Source organism: Cricetulus griseus, assembly GCF_003668045.3.
Source record: "Cricetulus griseus strain 17A/GY chromosome 1 unlocalized genomic scaffold, alternate assembly CriGri-PICRH-1.0 chr1_1, whole genome shotgun sequence".
NCBI classification, from domain to species: Eukaryota; Metazoa; Chordata; class Mammalia; order Rodentia; family Cricetidae; genus Cricetulus; species Cricetulus griseus.
The window spans coordinates 165,168,128-165,177,981 of record NW_023276807.1 but is presented as its reverse complement, the minus strand read 5'-3'; the positions used below and the strand labels follow the sequence as shown (position 1 = coordinate 165,177,981).

At 38.8% G+C, this 9,854-nt stretch overlaps 1 pseudogene; it reads right to left on the bottom strand.

The window, feature by feature from the left end:
• Positions 1–2,946: 2,946 nt before the first annotated feature.
• LOC100757637 lies at positions 2,947–3,276 on the bottom strand (annotated as a pseudogene).
• Between the last annotated feature and the right edge of the window lie 6,578 nt (positions 3,277–9,854).

Below are 9,854 nucleotides of genomic sequence, written 5' to 3'. Positions count from 1 at the left end.
GAAGTCCCCCCCCCACACCAGGGCAAAACGCTAGTCCACCACCGGAGGCTCCCAGGAGTGCAGGGGCCTCGATGGGGATCATCTTATGTGACTATTGAGCACTTTGCTAATGGGTTTGTGGGTCTTGCAAGTGTGGGTCTTGCCTCTTGATTTCATCTTACATATTCATTTATGTTTCTTTACTTAAACATTTTTCTTTACTTGTGTCTTTTCTAGTCTCAAAATCATAATGACTCTTTTTCCCACATGAGGAGAGAGGTCCTTTTCCTGATAAAATCCTCTCCAACATCATCCACTAAATCTTTACTCGGAACCTCCGTTCTCTGGAAGCAGGCTGCTTAGTGTCCACATATGTGGCAGGTGGAGGGCCTTCCCACTCTCACACTCCTCTCCATGTCCCTTCATAAAATGAGCTTCTGGATTTCCTTCACAAGTTCACAACCCGTAGAGTTCCAGTCCATGTTAGAAGCTCTGGACTCCTTTTTTGACCCATCTTTGCCATGAGGGGATAATCACAGTTTCGGTTCAGTTGTCAATTGTATGCCTGTGGGGTTTTTTTAAACAGGGTCTCTCTATGTAGTTCTGGGTGTTCTGGTACTCAATCTATAGATTAGGATGGCCTCACACCTATACAGATCCTCCTGCCTTTGCCTCTCAAGTACCAGGACTACAGACATGCACCACCATACCCCGTCCTTGGGTGTTTTTTAAAGCTAAGTAGTTTATGCATATTAACTGGCTCCCTTATTTCATCCTCACTTATCATTGTGGAGAGCGGATGAAGTCTTGAGTGAGTGTGCATTGTTGACACGGGCATGGCTATGTCAGGGAGGTCATGTTCCAGACTCCACGTTGCCCTAGTCAGGTTCAGGAGCTGTGGCATGCTTCTGCTAAATTATTTGTATCCTTGAGGCCTAGACATAGAGGCCTAGACTAGTCAGTCAGTCTGTCTTTTGTTTTAAAAGATTTTTAAAAAGAAGATGTAGATGTTACAAACCAAACTCAGGTGTGCTGCAAGAACAGTATGTATGTACTCTCAACCACTGAGCAATCTTGCCATCCCTGAGGCTCAGTCATTAGTGATTTCTATTGTATTGATCTCTTGCAGAAAGGTCACCGAAGTTTACTTGTTTGCTATTATCTTCTACCTAGTTTTGCCATTGTTGTTATTTTTTTTAATAGAAATGTTCATTCAACAATAATGAGGGAAATTCTTAGAATGTCCCTGTCCCAGAATGTCTCTTTTGATAATTACCTCTTCAGACAATATACATTGCACTCTAAGGCATTTGGCTTTATTACTATGCTAATGTTTGTGTAAGTATCATAAGGGGAATATAACCCCCGTATTCATTTTAGTTCTATATATTTCTGAAGTCCACGAAAAGAGAATTGATGTCTGCCAGTGGAAAAGAATGAAGCTAATGAGAAAACAAATGGAGGTTTTCAACCATCATAAAACATGCTGGCAAATAACAACAAAGACTGGGGAAAGAATTAAAATCTGTTAAAAATATCCCGTGCTTCTGCTAATGTGTTTTGCTTCCTAATATAATTCCTGATCGTTAGAATCTTCCAATTTTCATTATCTTTGCAGGCTGTTTTCATTTTGATAAGGCTCCCAGGTGAGGTTCATCTGCCTCCCTGTGCATCCTATGCTCCTAACACTTTTCACCTGTTTGTGTGCTTGCCTCTCTGAAGCTTATTTTATGAAACTTTTTTTTGTTGTTGTTTTAAGATTTAGTTATTTTTATTTTCTTTTTTTCTTTGAGTTACAAACATGATTGAATTACATGACAATCCCAGTTCCCTTCTCCCTCCCCTCCTCCCCTACAACCCCCCCAACTAAAACCCTACCTATCACATATACTTTCTTCTAATCTATACCTGACTCAACCTTTCTGCTCCCTCATGACCTCTACATCTTTCCTCTTCTTCCCTTCTCATTCTCATAGCTTCCTCCGCCCTCTTCTCATGCTCTCAATTTGCTCAGGGGATCCTGACCCTTTCCCCTTCTCCAGGGGACAAAGTTTGTCTCTTTTAGGGTCCTCCTTGTTTACTAGTTTCTCTGGCAGTGTGGATTGTAGGCTGGTAATCCCTTACTCTATGTTTAAAATCCACATATGAGTGAGTACATATCATGCTTGTCTTTTTGTGATTGGGTTACTTCGCTCAGAATGGTTTCTTCGAGTTCCTTCCATTTTCCTGCAAATTTCAAGATTCCATTTTTTTTCCGTTTAGTAGTATTCCATTGTATAAATGTACCACATTTTCTCCATCCATTCTTTGGTTGAGGGGCATCTAGGCTGCTTCCAGTTTCTGGCTATTACAAATAGTGATGCTATGAACATGGTTGAACAGTTGTACTTGTTGTATGAATGTGCTTCTTTTGGGTTAGGAGTGGAATTGCTGGATCTTGTGGTAGACTGATTCCCATTTTCTTGAGGAGTTGCCATACTGATTTCCAAAGTAGTTGTACAAGTTGGCACTCCCACCAGCAATGGAGAAGTGTTCCCCTTTCTCCACATCCTCTCCAGCATAAACTGTCATTGGTGTTTTTGATTTTAGCCATTCTGACAGGAGTAAGGTGGTATCTCAGAGTTGTTTTGATTTGCATTTCTCTGATGGCTAAGGATGTTGAACACTATTTTATGAAACTTTTAAACATCTTACTTTGTATCAGTGTACTAAAGATAATCATAACAATAGTGTTCATCTATGCAAGGTTTCAAACTATCTGTTACCTAGTGAAAGAGAAGCTTTTCTGCCCTTATCAGGCATACCAGGAAGCAGAAATGGAATCCTCCTCTTTCCTTCCTTCCTTCCTTCCTTCCTTCCTTCCTTCCTATTTCCCTTCCTCCCCTCTCTCCCTTCTTCTCTCCTTCCTTTCCTTTCTTTTAAATATAGGTTCTGCTTTTTTTTACTGGACATGCTAACGAAAGAGGTTTAGTCAAAAAGACCAAAACTCGTGTCAACATCAGACTCTTCAGATTCCCCTTCCTTTGTGTCCAGTCCACTTTATCCTCAGCTGGGGTGACAGTGGAGGGGTGAGGGCTGCTTCTGGAGCAGCCCCAGCAGCTAAAGTAGGGGCCACAAGCCCCCCTTACATTGCAGATGAGGCTCCCAGTGTTTACATTGGCCAGGGCCTTTGCAAACAAGCCAGGCCAGAAAGGTTCAATGTTGACACCAGCTGCTTTAACAAGGGTGTTGATCTTATCTTCAGTGTATGATGAGGGTGGACTAGATGCATGCAAGCTTGGAGACAGAGGTCAGCATGCTGATTGGACTGACAGTGAGGTGCTAGCTGCAGGATGAAGTGAGCGCCTTGCCCCAGTGCAGCCTTAACTTCTTCAGAGAGACTGAACACCTTGGTGGCAGCTGAGGAAAGTCATTTTTTTTCTCATTTTGATATCTAGGTCCTTGTTTAATATCAGTGGAGTGAAGGTTTAAGAAAGGTATCTGTTACGGGATTTCCCACCTGGTTCTGAAACCACCTTGCCCCCAAATGAACACTGTACTAGTTATAATTCTGCTGGCCAGTGGCTTGGGCTTCTTATTGGCTACCTCTGTCTTAATTATTCATCCATAACTACTAATCTATGTTTTTCTACATTGTCTTGGCTTGCCTGAGAATGTCTCGTGTGTCCTTTCTTCCTGGGCTCACATCGAGACTCCTCTCTGCCTACACGTCCCAGAATTCTCCTCATCTCCTAGCTCCGCCTATCTTCCTGCATGGCCAATTGTTTTATTTATTAACCAATAAGAGAAACATATACAGAATAACATCTCCCATCAGGTATCACCTTCCCAAAGCATGGTTTTATATTCTGACCTATGCCTGCTACATTGACATTAGTCAATTAGTTGTGTGGTTTTTTTATCTCCTTTATAAACCTGGTACTCTTGTGATGAAATGTCTGGTCCCTAACACTTCATTCATTCACTCATTTGAAATAGTGCAATATAGCCTTGAACATCAGAATCAAATGGCTTTTAAACGACTGCTGTAAAAGGTGTGAAGATAGGGTGGGATTAATAAGGGTGATGTGAGGTCTGGGGAGAGGGGAAGGATGTCGTCTTCCGAGGGAGGGTGCGGCCCTATTTGGGAACCACAGGAAAGGCCTCAGACGGTGGAGTACAGCGAACATTGTCAAAACGAGGGCGGGGTGGAGGTGAATTCTGAGGAGGACAGGGAGATAAAGCTCATCTGTTGGAATGGTGTGCCCCAGAAAGGAGTCTTCATTCAATGGGCAACGCAAAGCTACTGAGCAATCCCAGCAAATGAATTATGTTTTTCACAGTCTAGCCTGGAATCGACATGGAGGGTATTTGTGCTACTGTAGTTAGTGGTTGGCTGAGATCCGCCTGAAGGCATTCTGTGCTGATGCCTGAAGTTTCCGGATGGTGCTGTCCTATTTTCTTGCAGCTGTACATAGTATTCCTTCTCTCTCTGGTGTTTCTATCTTACTTGAATTATCCACTCTGCAGCTGGCAAACTTTTGCCTCTTTTACATGTAAGCTCAGGTGTTTTTGTTTTTTTTTTCTTTGTGAAATAGGGTGATGTGACTTAACACCCTCACAGAGTTTTGTGAGTACCGAGGGGACACCATTAAAGACTATACTTGATAAACAAACAGAAATATAGACAGTTCCAACTGAACTAGGATATGTGGCCACTTCTGTCTCCTACCTTCTTGCAATGGTTCTTTAGAGGCATTTGCACCATTATTTATCACTTTTTTCAGATACAGTATGCTTAGTGATTAAGGCCACAGGCCCTAAGTCAGGCCAGCAGGGCGTAAATTTCAGGTCTGCCGTTACTTTGAGCTGAGTCATATAAACTTCCTGGGCTTCACATCTTCACTTGTACAACATGAGTAATGATAATATTTCTTCAGTGATTTGCTGTTCTTGTGAGAAAACTGGGAATCATATACAAAGAAAGCCTAGCACCAACACTTGCCACACACTCGATGCTCACTAAATATTGATCATAACTCACCTTGCCACACAGGACTACAGCAGTTGTCACAGGGCTTTCTCTCCTATTGAACTACAGACTCTGTTAGGGCAGGGACTATATATTACATATTCACATTTATGGTTTTGGTTTACAGTTTAGTGTCTCGTGAGCAGTAAATTCTGAAAAGAACTAAGATGCAGAAAAAAATGAAAGGCACATTAGGCATAAAAAACAAAAGAAAAACCAAAAAAAACCAAACACATGCATACTCATACACACACACACACACACACACACACACACACACACACACACACACACGAAATAACCCTCTTTATTTTACCTTTGTATATGAAAGGAGAAAACATGTGTCTATTTCACGAGTCATACAGAGAAAAACAATCAGAACCCAGTCTACTCCATGGCTTTTCTATGATGCAGAGTGTCTCCCTCGATCTTGGTGAAAACAACTGGAGGATAATCACACACTGACAATAGAGGATAGTGTTTCCCACACTCTGAAGCAAGTGCAAACATTTATTCAGTTACTTTATAGAAATATGGATTTTATGGGATAAAATTAAAAAGTAATTTTTTTCTTTTTGTTAGTTTTCTTTTGCTTATAACAAATTTACTATTTCAGTCTTCCATAGGGTTAAAATTAAAATAATTTGTTCAAATGTATTAATAATTGGCATTTATCAAAGCAAACAAGTCTGGAAGGCATATCTTGTCCCTCTTTAAACCCAAGTCATTTAAAGTATTTTGTAGATGATGTATACTTATCATAAATCCTTGGGAATGTATAAACAGAAGTTTCTCTGTCCTGCCTTGTCCCTTAGCAACTTCTAAATAATCACTCAGAGGCTTATATTAATTATTAATGCTTGACCAGTAGCTTAGGCTTATTGCTAACTCTTACATTTAAATTAGCCTGTATTTTTATCTATGTTTTGCCACATGGCTCATGGCTCATTACTTCATTTTCTACACATCCTGCTTGTTTGGCGGCTGCCTGGTTTCTCTCCCTACTCTGCCCCTCCTCATCTGAGTTCTCAGTTTGATTGTTCTACCTAACCTTATCCTGCCTGGCTATTGGTCAAACAGCTTTTATTATTAACCAATGAGAGCAATACATATTCCTAGTGTACAGAAAGATCATCCCATAGCAGGGATGAACATAGATATCTGCTGAAAATATGAACTACATGCTTGGAATCGTTGTCAGTGTCCTAAAACCATGAAGGGACCGTGGAGCTTCCTGTTTCATATTTTAATTTAATACACACAAATGACTATTTCATCCAAAAGTAGTCTTCTGTATACTTAAAATTTGGATTTTTAGACAGTTACTTTAATTAGTTATTCATTCTGTTTTTTTTTTTGGGTGTCATCAAATAATAGGTTAATGATGGGTCATGGTTAGAAGTAGTTGTGACTGATAAGGGTTTGAACAGTAGGAGAATCAGTACTTAGTAACCAAAAGTAAACACTTAGCTCTATTCTCAGTTCTAATGAGTAAGTTATTATAATTATTAGTTAATGTCATGTTCTTAAGTTTAGAAAATAGAGTAGAAATTGAGGGTTGGCCTTACAGATACAAGGGACTATACTGTTTAAACCTTTGTTGCTTCATTTACCTGACTTACTGTCTTGTAAGTGAAATGAAGTCTCTTTTCAAACAGTGGTGTATTCAGTGTTACATTCCTTACAGTCAACATTCTTCAGCAGCCTTTGTGCTTCCAGGGGAAAGAACCAGGTCTTATCCCATGTTTACTGAAGGGTTGGTGATGGGGGATGTCTTTCTGTATATGTTTCTCTTATTGGTTGATGACTAAAACACTGGTTGTCCAGTAGGCATGTAGGAAGTATAGGCAGGGTTACCAGATGAGGAGAATTGTGAGGAGAGGATGGAGAGAGTGAGCCACCAGAGAGATGCCATGTAGCTGCCTGAAAGAGTAACAGGTCCAGGCATTCTCTGGTAACACAAGACCATGAGGAAATACTTAGATTAATAGAAATGGGTTAATAATTAAGAGAGAGAGCTAGCCAATAAGAAGCCTGAGCCATTAGCCAAACAGTTTATAATTAATATAGCACCTCTGTGTGTTTATTTAGGACTGAAGGGCAGCAGGACCAGGTGGGAAAGAAATTCTGTATACAGGTTGGCATGGCCTTTGGCACATGTTCTCTGACATCAGGCAGGGTTGGATGGGTGAATGACATCCTCTCTTTGGAAGACTGAAGAACCACACAAAACTTGTACAGCCACTGTGGAAATCAGTATGGCGACTCCTCAAGAAAATGGGAATCAGTCTACCACAAGATCCAGCAATTCCACTCCTAGGCATATACCCAAAAGAAGCACATTCATATAACAAGGACATCAGTTCAACCATGTTCATAGCAGCATTATTTGTAATAGCCAGAAACTGGAAGCAGCCTAGATACCCCTCAACCAAAGAATGGATAGAGAAATTGTGGTACATTTACACAATGGAGTACTACTCAGCAGAAAAAAACAATGGAATCTTGAAATTTGCAGGAAAATGGATGGAACTCGAAGAAACCATTCTGAGCGAGGTAACCCAATCACAAAAAGACAAACATGATATGTACCCACTCATATGTGGACCTACTTTAAGATACATAGTAGTGACCATGCTTTATCAGAGCTGTTTTTAAATGGTGTTGCTCAGAATGGTTTCCTCCCAGATGATGACTGAGAAACTAATTAAAAAAAAATGGTGCCAAGTACCACAAGAGTAACAGAACTGTGCTGTTTTCTGGGATTTTGTTTTTTACTTTGTTGTTGTTTGTTTGTTTGTTTTGTTTTTGTTTGTTTTTTGTTTTTTTAAAATGGAGTGTGTTAGCTGTCTCTACAATTTTGTTCAAAGGACTGCAGAACCTGGAAAAGCTGTTGCTGCTATTGATGCATAACATATTGCCATTATTGCTCTTTTTATATAAATATAAATATATATATGCTAATTGAAACTCAAATATGTGATGAATCCAAGGTGTTTCAGTGAGTGCTCACCTGTGCATGCAAATTTGATTTCATCTTTAGTAAGTAGTAAAGTTATATGCTTGCCAAAAAAAATAAGTGACACACTGGAAGACAAATGTCACACAATTTCAATTTTATGTGTAACCTAGAAATGATGAACTTATGGGAACAGAGAGCAGAATTGTGGCTATTAGGCTTCAATGTGGGTCTTTTAACAATGGGGAAATGATTGGTTTAAGGATATAAAACTGCAGTTGGACAAGAGGCATGGACTCTCTGAAGTCTTGAGGTCTACTGAGAGCATGATAAATATGGTTGATAACAATATGCTATATTTTAGAAGTTGTGAGATAGTATACTTTAAGTGTTCTCAAAACAAAAATGATAAATATGTGTGATATAACATGTTAATTGGTTTAATTTAGCCATGCAATTGTGAACATACTGTATTCTGTATTGTAATTGTGCATGACTTTATTTATGAGCAAAATAACTGAATGAAAAAAAAAAAAGAACCACACGAAGGTTCAAGACACAGTGACAGGTTCTTCCTTTACTGTTTTTGGGTTTTGTTTTGCTCTCAGGAGTTCCAAAAGTGTCTTAGAGGAACATACTCCACTCTAAGGGACATTATCTGATGCCACTGAAAACAGAGTCCTAGGAGGAAGTGTAAGGAAACCAAAAAAATGGATACCAGGAAGTCATTTGAAACCTGATGGATTTTTCTCTAATGTCAACACATGCCCTCTTACAAAACACTTCACTTTCATAAAAAAGTCATTACTGATAATGAATCTGAAATTCAAGTCAAGTGTATCTAAAAACTAAATACCAAGAAATTAGGAAAACAATTCAATTTTACTGTTTATGAGACCATTAAATTATGGAAATGAGTTGATTTAAAATACCCCCACACCAAAGCTGATGATAGATCATTTCATTTGAATTGCATATTGTAATTAAAGTAAGATCATGATGTATCATAAATTGTTATATGTGTTACAGTCTTTGATATATGTAAGTATTATACATTCACTATAGAAATAAATTATTAAATATGTATGCATAATAGTATTTTGCATATAGTGTTTAATTTACAGACTGATGTTAACACAATTATCCACCTTTAAAGAGAGAAGAAAAGCAAAACCAATAGAATTGGTAAAAGCACAAAATGACATAAGTAGCTTTGCATTTAGAAAAGGATACATTTTTATAGCCAGGATCCTTCTTTAAAACTAGGAAGAGATGCATTTTTCTAACTTGTAAAGTCTTCCTGAGTGGGTCCTTTCGAATACTGCAATGACTGTGTAGTGAAAAGTAGGTTTAATTGATTAGCTTTAGGAAAGACTGCTACAAATAACACAGAAGCATTTCAGAATAAGATGTCTTGAACAGTCACAGTTGCTAACTTAGCTTGGGATGTCCTGGGTCTTCTTGATAATTCTTAAGTTTATATTTCTGCTTAATTAATAGGGCATGATTTTGCCCACAGTATTTCATATATGTTATTTAAATATGTTTATTGTATCTAAAATAAAACACTTTTTGTGTCAATAGGAAAAGTGAATAAATTCACTTTAAAAACCTAAGCTTTAAAGAGGAAATGGTGCTGGAGAGATGGCTTAGCTCCTAGGTTCACTAGCTGCTCTTCCATTCCCAGCACTGACTCCTAACTGTTTGTAATTTCAGTTTCAAGGGATTCTACAACCTCTTCCAGCCTCTGTGAGCACAACATGCATGTGGTGCACAGACATACACGCAATCAAAACCCACACATACAGAATTAAAAAAAGAGAGAAACAGCATATTAGATGGTGATGAGAGATCAAACACACACATAGATGAAACAACTCTCCCTATTTAACAACAAACCTCATT